Below are 13219 nucleotides of genomic sequence, written 5' to 3'. Positions count from 1 at the left end.
TATGTTGGTCTTGATTAAGTTTGGTTGGAGACATGATCTTAAGCTTTCTTTGTGATTGTTCTTGAAGTCCACTTGGCCTAAAAATCCAACCCTTGCACTGAATATATCCTTAGTTGTCCCCTTTGAGCCTAATCTTTTTTACTGACAACCTCATTACAAGTCTTATCCTTTTTGAAAAAGTATTCCCCTTCCGAACCCTTCCTTCCTTGAACATGAGAATTGAGAAAGTTGAGACTAGAAGCCTAAGTTGGGGGTGTTATGGGAAACACAAAGAAGGGATGCTTATCACATGAGGGATTGATAAAAAATGGAGGAAACACTTTTAAAGAAAGAAACGTTATGAAAAATAAGGAAATAAAGTGAATAAACTAGACTTGAATCCTCCTAGGGTTGAATATGACTACATGTTGGGCATCTAGAGTAGAAATAAGAAAACAAAAATAAACAATAATGTGAAATGTGCATTAGTTTGAAAAGAGAAAAAGTTCTGAAATGATGAGTTGTGGTGTAGTGTTCAAGGAGGGTGTCGTCACTTGTACCTAAATGATATCATAACCTTCCTTAAGCCTACATTAAAAGCTTAATAAAATCCTTTGAGATTTCTAACCAAACGAAGTTGAGTTAATGTGGATTGAAAATATCGGCAAGCTTATGGTGTGACATTTGTGTTAATGAGAAGTTTTATTGTGAGTGTGAGTGTTTGTAACTTTGTTCCATGCTTTGTAAAAACTTTATGAGTGTGTCAAGACGTTTCTTTTTTTGAGGGAATCTAAGTTAATAAAGTGGTGATTTGGAAAATTTCTAATTGAGCCAAGTGAGCATCTAATATAACTAATGAGTTGAGTCACTTCTTGAGTTTTAGTTGTTGTCACTTAATGATTCTTGTTTGTTGAAAATGCTCCATGAGAATGAGGGGATTTCTTTTGTGAAAATTGTTCATGTGGACTATTATTTAGTACCAACCGAAGCCATTACCTTTGTGCTTAATTGAAAATGGTGAAATTGATTTGTGGGGTGTGTTGAAATAAAAGTATCTTGTGTTTTAGATTATCTCTTCTAAGAACAAGAAAAGTTTTTAAGTTGGGAGTGTTGATGATGGTGGATTTCCACTTATTTGAGGGCTTTTTCTTATTAGTTTTGGGTAGCTTTAGGTAAGAATTGGTGCTTTTAATGTGGTTTTCTTCATATTTGCAGGAAAATGAAATGGAGAGTTGATTCAGAAGACATTTGAAGGAACCAAATGAACTTGAGGCAAAAATAGGTCAAGATTCTGAATAATGTTCTCCACGAATGCAGTCAGACGACCCGCGAACGTGGACTCTCTGTCAACAAAGCACCGTGATTGTGTCCTTGAGGTCATCAGAGGACCGCGAACGTGCTAATAGGACCGCAAATATGCTAGTCTAGTCAACGGACGTCCGCGAATGCAAAAAGTATCTTTTCAGGCATCTTGGCAGAATGGGAATTTCCTCAAATTTATCTCAGAAACCTTTTTACACTTATTATACTTCATTATTGAATCCATTCCATCCATCATCCAATTCAAAATAGAGAATAGAGTACAGAGAAAACATTGTAGAGTTCATCTTTTAGTTTGAGACTTTGAATGCAAGAATGCCTCATAATTAATACTTTGAATTGAATATTATGTTCTTAATAGTACAATTTATTATCCTATCTTATTTCCCTTACTTTATATTGCATGAATTGTGGGTGTAATAGCTAATTACAATTATGGTTTTGTGCTGAAATAAACAATTCATTTTGGTGTTTGATTTCTCATTCTACTTCTTTTGCATGTGATTCCATGCTTTCATGAAATGGGTTTAATCTATTTTTCATGTTTAAATTTATGATTTGAGAGTGCACACTCAAATCTAGCTTCTGATCTTTATGGGTTGCTTGAAAGAGAATTCGTGAAGTGGAGAATTTGATTGATAACTGCATATTTGCCTTGAATCTGGAGTTTGCTCGAAAAAGAGATGTAGGTTTTCATTGTTGAATGCAAGGTTTGCTTGAAAGAGAGGTCTAAATTAAGGTAGTAGGTTGTTTTGTTAAATTACATGGTTGATACTGAAAGGAGATTTCATGATATAGCACAATGAGATCGAAAGAAGATTTGTGTTGTTAAAGATGACCTAGCCTACCTATGATTGAATTAGCATGTGTTGAGATTGCAATGGATCGTTTAATGAAAATTGAGTTGAAATTTCCCAATTCTCAATTAACCCTTGCTTGATTAGATCTTTGCCCAATTTTAGTTTTGTTATTAAGAACATTTTGTTTATAATTGTGTACTATTAAGTTTAGATTCAAACTAGTAGCTTGTAGTTCTTTGTCTTTTCATTTATCGACAAATTGTTACTTGTGGAATTCGACCCTAACTCTCTTGTTGGGTATTTTTATTGCTATCAATTACTTACTCTTTAATTCATTTTGAGGGTAGTTTGAGTGTAATAAACATGTTTACCATGAATGTTGACCAAGGTCAAACATAGGATTTAATTAGAAAGTTAAAATGCCTAATCGCACAAACTCGCACCGAAAGTTCTGGGAGCCATGCAAACCATACTACTAGCCTAAAATAACCCTTTTCAAAGAAGATGGAATCGTCAAAATTGGATTGTGAGGCAATCTTCCTAATTGTTTGATCGAAAGCGACTGTTCAAGGTTCAAATGTTATAAAACACAGAAATTCACATAAAAACCAAATAAACGACCAGCTGACCGAACTGTCAGTCCAACAAGTTATAAATAACTAGGGTTTGCTATAGGAATGCTCTAAATGACTAACAGAAGGCATAAACAGAGAAATGACTTAGAGGGTCATTACAATATCTGAAGGTTCTAGCACTGTACCATCGGTTAAAGGGTCAAACATGATTCAAAGTGAACTAAACCCTTCAACCCCAAGTGACTCTCTTACAATACGGTCCTATAATAGGGATCATGATCATGAAATTTTTGCTTAAATGGTTGTTGTTTGTGGTTTACCTTTTAATTTTGAAGAACATCGGGATTTTATGACAGATATTCGAGATACATTTAATCCTAGTTTGAAGTTTTTTCAAGAAGTACGGTAAAATGAGATATTTTTTAATTTCAAGAAAAATATTATCAATTTATTTGTGCATATTTTGAAATATTAATTGTAGAGTTGTTATTACTAATGATATGAATCGTAGTGCTAATGGTTTTGATTATTTAACTGTTACTGAACATTGGATTGATTATAATAGGTATTTGCAAAAAGGAATTATCGGTTACAAAATTGTGAGCATAAGAAAACTGGTTTTTATATTGCTACTATTGTATTGAAAATTTTAACTATTTTGGCCTTTGTGATAAAGTTATTAGTATTACTTTAGAAAATATTATTGCTAATTTAAATGCTTTTAATTTGTTAGAACATAGACTTTGTCCAATTAGTAAATATCCTTTTCATGTTAGATGTGCTGCACATATATTAAATTTTGTTGTAGGTAATGGTGTGAAATTATTTGATAGTACTAGTGTTAAAGTTGAAAATGTTTTTTTTTTTCATATGAATAATAGTAGTTGAATTAGTCAATTTAAAGAACTTTACAATGCTTATAAACTTCCATATAGAAAAGTCTATAGCATGTAAAAACTACATGAAATTCTTTTTATAATATGCTTGATGTTGCTTATACATAAAGAAACCCTATTACGATGCAATTTAATTCTCATAACACTTATCCTAATTTAAAACTTAATGATAATGATTGGAATGGAGTAAATGCACTCAGAAAATTTTTCGAAGCATTTTTTGATGCTACTAAAGTTTTTTTTGGAATTTATTATCCTATTATTTCTGAAATTTTTAATCATATATGCGAGATTTCAACTCTCTTTGGTGAATATAAGACAAATGAATTATTTAAATATTCTATTGAAGCTATGATTAAAAAAAAATTAATTTTTTCCTATCCCCCAAATTTATTTAACTGTAATTCTTTTCAACCTTGATTATAAAGAACATGATGCAAAAACTTTAGTTGAATGCATTTGTCAAAATTTAGATATTCAATCACATGAAGAACCGGATTTGGTAACATGTCAAAATAGCATTAAATTCTAACTAAGTACATGTATGATAAATATTATTCCTTAGATAATGTTGAAAATCCTCAAACTTCTATGATGCAAGCAGGTGCCCATGGTAGAAAGAAACATAAACTGGGCCTTGATTCTCCTAATAAATGTTATTTTGTTAAATATCTTGAACATGGTTCAAAAAATATTACAAATGAGGAAGGGAAACCACAACTATTGGACTGGTGAAGAATGTGCTAGCAATTCAAGGATGACCAGTAGCTTCAGAGGTAGTTTTCAGCGTGACAAAGTTTCAAACTGGAGACCACAAACATTCGTTAGCAGAAGACGGTTTGCAAATATCAGTGTTCTTTAGAGATTTGATCAACTCCAAGCGAATAAATCAAGGACTTCCAAAGTTAAATAGTCAATATGAATTTTCTTAGAGTCAACCATTGGATGTGATAATGACGATGAAATGGAGCTTCAAGACCATTAACGAGCTTTACCAAGATCAGATTTTGATAATAGTCTCTCTTTAGCTAAGTTAGAACAAAGATTTATAGGACTGTACAACTACTAGTATTATATTCGAGGCTTAATTAAAACAAAACCCTTCGTAGAAGGTGGATGCGTATATTAGGCACTCTACTAATAATTGTAAATTGTAATACAAATATGAATAAATTGGATTGGTTTTTGATTTTCATCATTGTTTAATAACATTTCTTTTTTGTTTATTTGATCTTTTTAAATTGCAAACTTCAAATATTATAAACCTAAAAACTTAAAACTTATAAATTTCAAAATTTAATTAAATAAAATATTTATGAATACTATGATGAATGAATCAAGATAAGGCATGACCACCTGTGTCAGCAAGTCCATAAAGGCGACATGAGCATTAGTCAACCCAAAAGGCATCATAAGGAACTGATAATGGCCATATCGATTCCTAAATAGGGTCTTAGGTTGTCCTCTGCCCTACTACTAAGTTAATGGTAATCGAACCTCAGATCAATATTAGAAAACAGCACGACACCTCGAAGTTTGTCAAACAGATTATCCATCTTAGGCATGGGGTAATTGTTCTTCTCCATGACCTTATTCAACTGCCTATAATAAATACACATGCACATCGCACCATCCTTCTTCTTCACAAAGAGAATGGGACAACCCCAAGGCAATTTACTAGGCCTGCTGAATCACTTACCCAAGAGATCCTGAAGCTGAACACTGAGCTCCTTGAGCTTTGTAGGAGCCATCCAACTTGGAAGAATAGAAACAAGTCGAGTACCAGGCTCAAGCTTGATAGGAAAATCAATATCACGCTCTTATGGGGTAGGGTAGGTAGGTCAATAGGAAACACATCTACGAAGTCACAAACAACTGGAATTGACTCAACTGGAGGGTCATCCCTACTCACATCACAAATATAGCCCATACGATAAACACTCGCTAGCCACTAGCCTCTAAGCTCGAACAAAGGGATAACTCCAACCGATGTGCTACTATGGGATCCTTACCACACTACCAGAGAATACATGGCATGGATAAGGTCACTGTCTTAGAGAAACAATCTCTGAGAAACACTCTCAACATATTTTGCTCCTCTACCAGCGTAACTCTAGCCTCAATAAAGAGTTGTGCAACTGAGGTGGTACCTGGACTTGAGGTGCCTCTTCTGCAGGTGATAATGCTCAAATGTCTTCCTTAAAACCAATTAAAAGGGACATCAGTTGTAGTCAATAAAATCCCAATGAAGAGTTGGGGTCAAATCCCATAGAGAATGGTATATCGTGGAGAATTTCTATTAAGAAATTTGGACTATAAATTCACTAATTTGCAATAGTAAGAACAAGTGGGTGGATAATTCCACCATTTTAATATAAAGCTTTGGCATCAATTATCACAGTTAAACTAAAGTATCAAAGAAATCAAGAGTTAACAAGCAATCTAGGGGTGTGGGGATTTGAAATCGATGTCACATAGGGGTAATTGTGCTTCTCTATAGTGATGAACATTCATGAATAGACTATGCATAGAATCTCCTTTCGGTCTCATCTAAATGCCAACCTAAACGACCCAATACCTTACTCTATTCTCTCTTTAAAGAATAGGGAAGATAGATCCGACCCATAACTTCTATTTTTAAGCAAGTTATAGACATCAAACCTAAATTGCTAGTATCAGAATAATTACCCACTCCAACGAATCTGTTTCGAGCATCTACCGAAGATCGAAAGTAGGAATTAAGTTTGCATCCTTAACCCATAAGTTAACCCCATGTTAATTATACCAAATTCATCTATGAACAATAGAGATTAGCACAATACCCACTACATTAAATCAACACCCAACCCATATTTTCACCCCTAGATCATGGGGTTTTAGCCACCCATCACAGAAAGTAAAGAGATTTTACCTTCCATGAAAGCAGCCATGGGTAACTTGAAATTAAGAAATTACAAGTAAAGCCACTTTGTATTCAACTTCAATTTATTAAATTCAAACACCAAATTTTAAAATCCCAAAAGCTAGAAAAATGTTCTTCAAAGTTAAAGTGTTCTCTTTCTACTCTTCACATACTCTATTCTGGAATTTTTCTACTCTAAAATATGTAAATGTTTTCTCTCCTTTGGGCTATTTATACTTTCCCAAAATTTGGCCCAAAATCCATTACGTGACTAAATTGGTGACATTGGTCAGGCTCGCCGAACGAGTTTGACGAATCGCCTCTCTTTGCTCAACACACCTTTTGATGCTCTAGGCTTCAGGTGTTTTAACCTCAATTGTTCAACTTGATTGAGTTAGTCTTTAACGTTTGGCGAATCACCGAATACCACCTTAGTTCGCCTTTTAAGCATTCAATCTTTTCTTTACATATGGTTGCTTTGGGCGATGTTCATCAAGGCTGACTTTCTCATTCGGTGCATCACCTTCTCCACTTAAGTTTGCCGACCTGATTTGATAGAGACAAGTTTTATGCACCTTCATTTTGGGCGAGGTCGTGCTCAATTGGCGATCCGCCCTTCTTGTTAATCGATCAACAATGTATAGTTTACCTTTATTTTTGTATTTTTTGCCATTCTTTCCAACATAAATCCTTGCCTTGTCCAATTTCCTTCATAGTTAAAAATCTTCAATATTTTATCAGAATAGGACAAAATTAGGCATTGAGGACACTAATGATTGAGTTAAATGGACCTTAACTGAGTGAAAATCTATCACCCATCAACTCCTTCAACTTAAACTTTTGCTTGTCCTCAAGTAAATAATGAACGCAATAAGCTCAATAAGGGTGTCTACAACAGTTCTCAATGAGAGCTAACATTCAAGTGCCATATCAAGACTACTCTAAATATCATGTTATTCTCAATCATGACCAAAAGGATTCAGATGATGACTAGCTAGTCTTAACACAAGCTCAAGCTAACTTTAACTTCTTGTCTAATTCAAGAACATGTTTCAACAAATGCATTAAGTGCCCTCACATCAAGAAAGAGTCCATGCTCTCACAAAGCAAATAAAAAATGATATAAGAAATCAATTCAACTTTCACGCTCTCAAAAGAGAAACACATGCAAGATTTATCCCGTAGTTTTTTTTTACATATTTTCCAATCATCACATAACCTAGTTCATGCAAGATCTCACGGGTCTTTTAGGCTTATAATGAGACTAGGATTTAAGGTAAGGTCAGTTTAAATTGGTGACTTTACCTTTTGAAAGCATTGTTGCACTCATCATCACCTCTTCTCAAGTTTTTTTCCTTCTTTTTCATTTAAGAGCTCAAACTTTGACTTTGTCACTCAATTTGTTCGGAGTCCCCTTTATTTCCTTCACTTCTCTTTTTCATTTAAATTTTTTCAAAGCATTTCCATAACAATAACTTTTTTTATAAGGAGGGGTTCCTTCTTTATGTAACACTTTCAAAGTTGAGTCTCGTTTTATCTTTCTTTGCCCTTCACTTGGCTATCATTCTTCCTTCCTTTCCACACTTTCATGTTAGGCAATACTATCAAAACATAACAATGCTTCAAAAATATTTTTTTTTGGTGAGGAAGATAGGGACAATTCGGTTTAAGAAGTTTTCTTTTGTTTTTTTCCAACAAATAGGTTAGGCTCAAATGGTGCCAAAATGAATGCAAACCCTCACAAGGTAGTCACAATGGATTATGAAAAATTTGGTTCCCTTTTTAAATTGTAGTCCAAGATAATGTCTCACATTCACCAAGATTTAAACAATTGGACTAACAAGGAAAATTCTAACACTCCACATGCATGCTTTCAAGTAATACCTCACCACACATGGAACTTAAAATACACTCATTAAGCACATCTTGAAAAGATCAAAAGTGTATGAGCGATGTTCATTGCAATGATCATATCAAAACGCATCCAGTCAACAAAATAATCAAAGAGATCACTCAAAAGTGCAACCACATAGATTTTATTATCGCAACACCAACACTATACACCATTCTCATCATGTGTAATATTTAAGACATCAATATTGAACACAATCGATTCTCAAATTGTTATCAATTAAAACTTCAAACATTTCACGATTTTAAACTCATTGGGATTGCAAAATCAAGAAAGAACAAAATAGAAGTAAGAGAAAAACCTTAACCCAAAAGAGCACTATAATATAAACACAAGTAAATTACTACAATTATTCAAAACTCAAAATACAATAGAAAAGGGGAATATTGGTCAAAGACCCTCACCCCACAAAAAAATGTAAAGCAGTGTCCTCAATGCAATGTAAACAAAAGTACGGGAGGCTGAGATAGAAAGGTTCCCCTGACAGGCTATGAGCAGTCTTATATGGAGGCTAAGGTGGAGAAGCCTCAAGAGAAGTATCAAGGCCCAACAACAAGATATATGGAGGCGGTAGGGAAGGCTCAACTGGGGCATCAATACATGCCTCAGCAGTTAAAGGGATGGGGGATTGTGAAGTGACTCCACTAGTGCAAACCACTGAAGTCTTTCAAAGGGATCTCTACAGGGTCAACTTAAAAATGACCTAATCAGTCACCTACATCTCAGTCAAGGTCCGAGTGATCCCATGCTCATCGCTCCTCAACTCTTCCTCATATATATCCTTGACCAACTCATCCTCGACCCACTCACTATCATCATCCACAACATAACCACTCGCAACAATCTCAGGCTGCTCATTAGAAATATGTACAGTACTAGGAAGACGGGTGCATCTGGTAGGAGAATCTAGCCCCAAAGCATGGATATGTATGTAGACTTAAATTGGACCACCTACACTTGTAGGGCAGCAAGCTCATCCTTCATGGTATCTAGTGCACCAGAGCTACAATTAGCCTTCTCTCGAGCCTCTAATATCGTTGTGAGGTCAACTAACCTCACACTACGAATCTGAACCGTCCCTTTACACTTGAAAATTCTCTCTATCAACAGAGCTAAGGCGGTTTTAATGGGATAATCAATAATATTAGGCATGTCTATCTAAACCCAGGTGAATCTAACATCTACCAACTGGGAAAGGTTGCCCATCTGGTAAATCAGTGCCTAGGTCAAAGGGGAATAGGTAATGAGAGAGAGGGAAGGTCTCACAACAACACTAGTAGGGACAAACGTAGAGGAAGGTACAATAATTTTTTTATAAATTCCTGCCTACTCCACAAAAGGAGCAGGTATGCTAGCCTCACCTGCTAGTGTAGTAGGATCAATAACGGGCATCGAGTTTGGTGGTGGCAGCTTCCTCCAAGTCGTATCATCCCTCAAGCAGTCAGTCTCAATCCGTATGACATCACTGGATGAAGCAGGAGTGATCCTCACATATATAGATGCCTTGAAAGGGACTCATTCCCTCTCACACATCTGCATAATCAATATAGGAAATAGGAGCGACATCTTCTCCTGCCAAGCTCTCATCAAAATCTCATCATCTATAACTACACCCACATATATGTTCTCTCTATAGATGATTGTGCTTACCAAGACTACCTTGTGATAGAGAAGGACACTCTTATTCTGTGACGACATTATATTATTGCTGATGAAGCCAAACTAGTATTCCTATACCACATTCATGTCCTTCTTATTAATATGGGAACAATCAGTTATCTAGGAGGGAGAAGAATAATAAATCAAGGGGGACACCCACCCTTTAAGGGAGTCTAAGTCATGACGCATCCGAAGTGTGTACAAATCAAACTTAAATGTTGGCATATTCAGTGCAGTGTATTGGATCTGGGGTCGCATCAGACATTCTTATCACGCACCTCTACTTCTTCAAGTTTATTCCAAACAATGCCCTTTCACGTTTTGGGGATGGCCTGGGCATATGCAGTGTAGAACTCCTATACCAAAAAAAGGATGTAGGGGTCTCTTGGATTTGTGAACCCCTTGAACATGTGAAATTTTATAGTATCCTAGATAAGTGGGTAGTCACTCATGACTCTATCTATGAAGATTCATCTCTCCTCAAGAATGATCCTCTCTCCAGCAGCTTTGAGACTACTAAGGGATCTTGGAGTGATAACTGGGAGGACTCTAGAAGCAGGTGCTTGGACATAGAAGGGTTGTACCAATATTTATCTAATCTCAATCCTCTTTTTTACCATCCCTTTTTAGGTTGTACCCTTTCTTGGGTAGATGATTGTGGGGTGGTAGTTTCTTGATGGTTGGGAACCTCTGAAGTCTCATTAATAGATTAAAACCTTTGTCTCCTCAGAGAAGGAGGAGGAGTGGAATCTATGTTTGATTCAGTGTAAGATGTAACCAATTGCTTTCCCTTTGTTCATGCCATTTCCTGCAAAGCACACATTCAACAATAGGATTTGTGAAGGTTAGTTGAAACCAAACACAAATTGAATCAAACTTCAAAAACCTTCCTAAAACTTACCTATTGGAAAGACGAATTTCCAAACAGGATCGGTGAGCTCTGGTGAGCTCGCTAAATTAGACAATAGAAAATATCTCAGGGTTGAGGCACAAAAAGTGGAGTCAATGCCAACTTGGTAATTCGCTGATTCAGTTTCAACAGGCTAAGATAATTTTGTCGAGTATGACAATGCAAATTGAATAGACACATGCATCAAGGGCAAGACCCACTCCCCTCAATGATTTGTCAAATAGGTTCGGCGAACTATGACAAACTCGTTGAATGGGATAGTACCCAAGGTCATATATATGGTAAAGAAGGAAAATTGGGGCTTATTTGGTGATTCGCCTAATGTAACACCCCATATCCGAAAAAGGGAAATGAGACCAATTCCCAGAAGTTTCAGGTGCAACCCACTCCAGCCATCCACAATTTGTGGAAGGGACCATAGACCGTAGATGTGGTCTGTGGTTAGACTTTCTAGCAGTGGTCTGAGGGCCAAGGACCATGGCAAGACCTACAAACTGTAGGTCAGACCGCGGTCCGTGGTTTGAACCCCAAAATCTTAGTTTCTTACCCTAACGACAGTCAATCAGGACGAATCGTAAGTTAGACCACGGTCCGTCGACTGGGGTTCATCGGTGGCAGTTAACACTCATTTTTCAGGGGCAGTTGGGTCTTTTTATAATTAATTAGTTCCTATAGTATGTCATTTTCCCTATAATTAGGACCCCTATATAAGTCTTTTTACCCAAAAATTCACCCCATTCAATTCATTATTCCAAACTCACCCAAAAAGAAGAACTCTCAAATAATTCTCTCTCTAGAAACTTGAAGAAGAAGAAGGATTCATCTAGGGTTTTAAGCTAAGGTTTCAATTCCTCCATTGAAGGCTAGCAATTGGACTTGAGGTATGATATTTTTTATCCATGGAGTTCCCAAATTCCTCTATTTCAAAAGATCAAATTTCCCAATTGAGTAAGGGTTTTATTTAACTATCATGGGTTCGTTTGATTATTGATGTAAATGATTTACTTATGATATCTTATGCATGAATTGATGAATTTCTATGGTTTTCTAATGTTTTCCCCCATGAACCTATGAAATCCCTATGTTTTCAAGTTATGAATCCTATGATGTGGGATTTTCATCTTCAAGGAAGAGTTTTATTATATTAAGCATGTATTGAAAGCTTTACATGAAATTATGATTAAATACATATCTAACCAATGTTTTGTAAGTAAAGATGATTGAAAGTAGGTTTTGACCCTCAAGAGGTCAATTATGGACTTATGCATTTTCTTATGAAATCTATGCAAATGTTTTATGGATGCTTTGAGAGTAAAGTATCAATAATGATGTTGTTGTTGTGTTGTTCAAAGGATATTTTTATAAACAATTTCAACTATGATATGAAAGGTTTTCTCACATAGAAATTATTCTTAGGTTGAAAGCCTTTCTCACCTAATTGAATCAAAGATTAAGAGATATCTTAATGAATCTATCTTGGATTGGTTATCCTAGGATGCCTTTCCATGAATGATAAGAATAAGTAAGGAATGAATATTCTGTGGGAATTATGCTTAGCACCGAGTGGATATTGATGTGAGATGGAAGCTTCCCTGTACTATAGGCCTGGTTTCTAGAAGCAATCACTTGAGATGGTAGCTCTTTCGAGGAGAGGTCGGGTTTCTAGTAGCAATCTTCTTATCCCATAACTATGTGCCCCTATATGTTTATTAGCTAATGTGTAACAACCCTCAAAATGAAGTAGGATAAACTAGAGCCTCACATGGGTTTTATGCATTAATAACTTTATAAAATAATGAAGAATAGCTTTTTAGTCAATTTTAAAGAGTTTGGAAATCAAACGTCAAGGGACGACCAAGACGTTCGGAAACTAGTATTTTACGTGTTGGTGTGTTGTAGTAAGGTGTTCATGTTTTTATGTGTTGTTTGGAGTCTAAAGTCATAATTAGAAATACTACTTTAAGCATAAATCAAACAAGATTCAATAACTATATTAACATAAATACAATTGATGGTAATCATCTTGCATCAATACACCTATCACAATTCATGAAATTGGGGTCATAGGGGTGTTCATGGGTTCATCGGGAATTTTACTGTGAAAATCACCACTAAACATCAGATCATCCATAATATAATGCAATTAACATAATAAAATCATTTTTAGAAAGAACCCATGACTAGAATGAAAACCCTAGTTTTTTTTAACAAGTTACCAATTTTGAAATTAAAATTTAAACGACTTCATGGAGAAAAGTGTTCCATG

Source organism: Solanum stenotomum, chromosome 7 (assembly GCF_019186545.1).
Source record: "Solanum stenotomum isolate F172 chromosome 7, ASM1918654v1, whole genome shotgun sequence".
Lineage (NCBI taxonomy): Eukaryota > Viridiplantae > Streptophyta > Magnoliopsida > Solanales > Solanaceae > Solanum > Solanum stenotomum.
Note: the sequence above shows the minus strand (reverse complement) of the source record.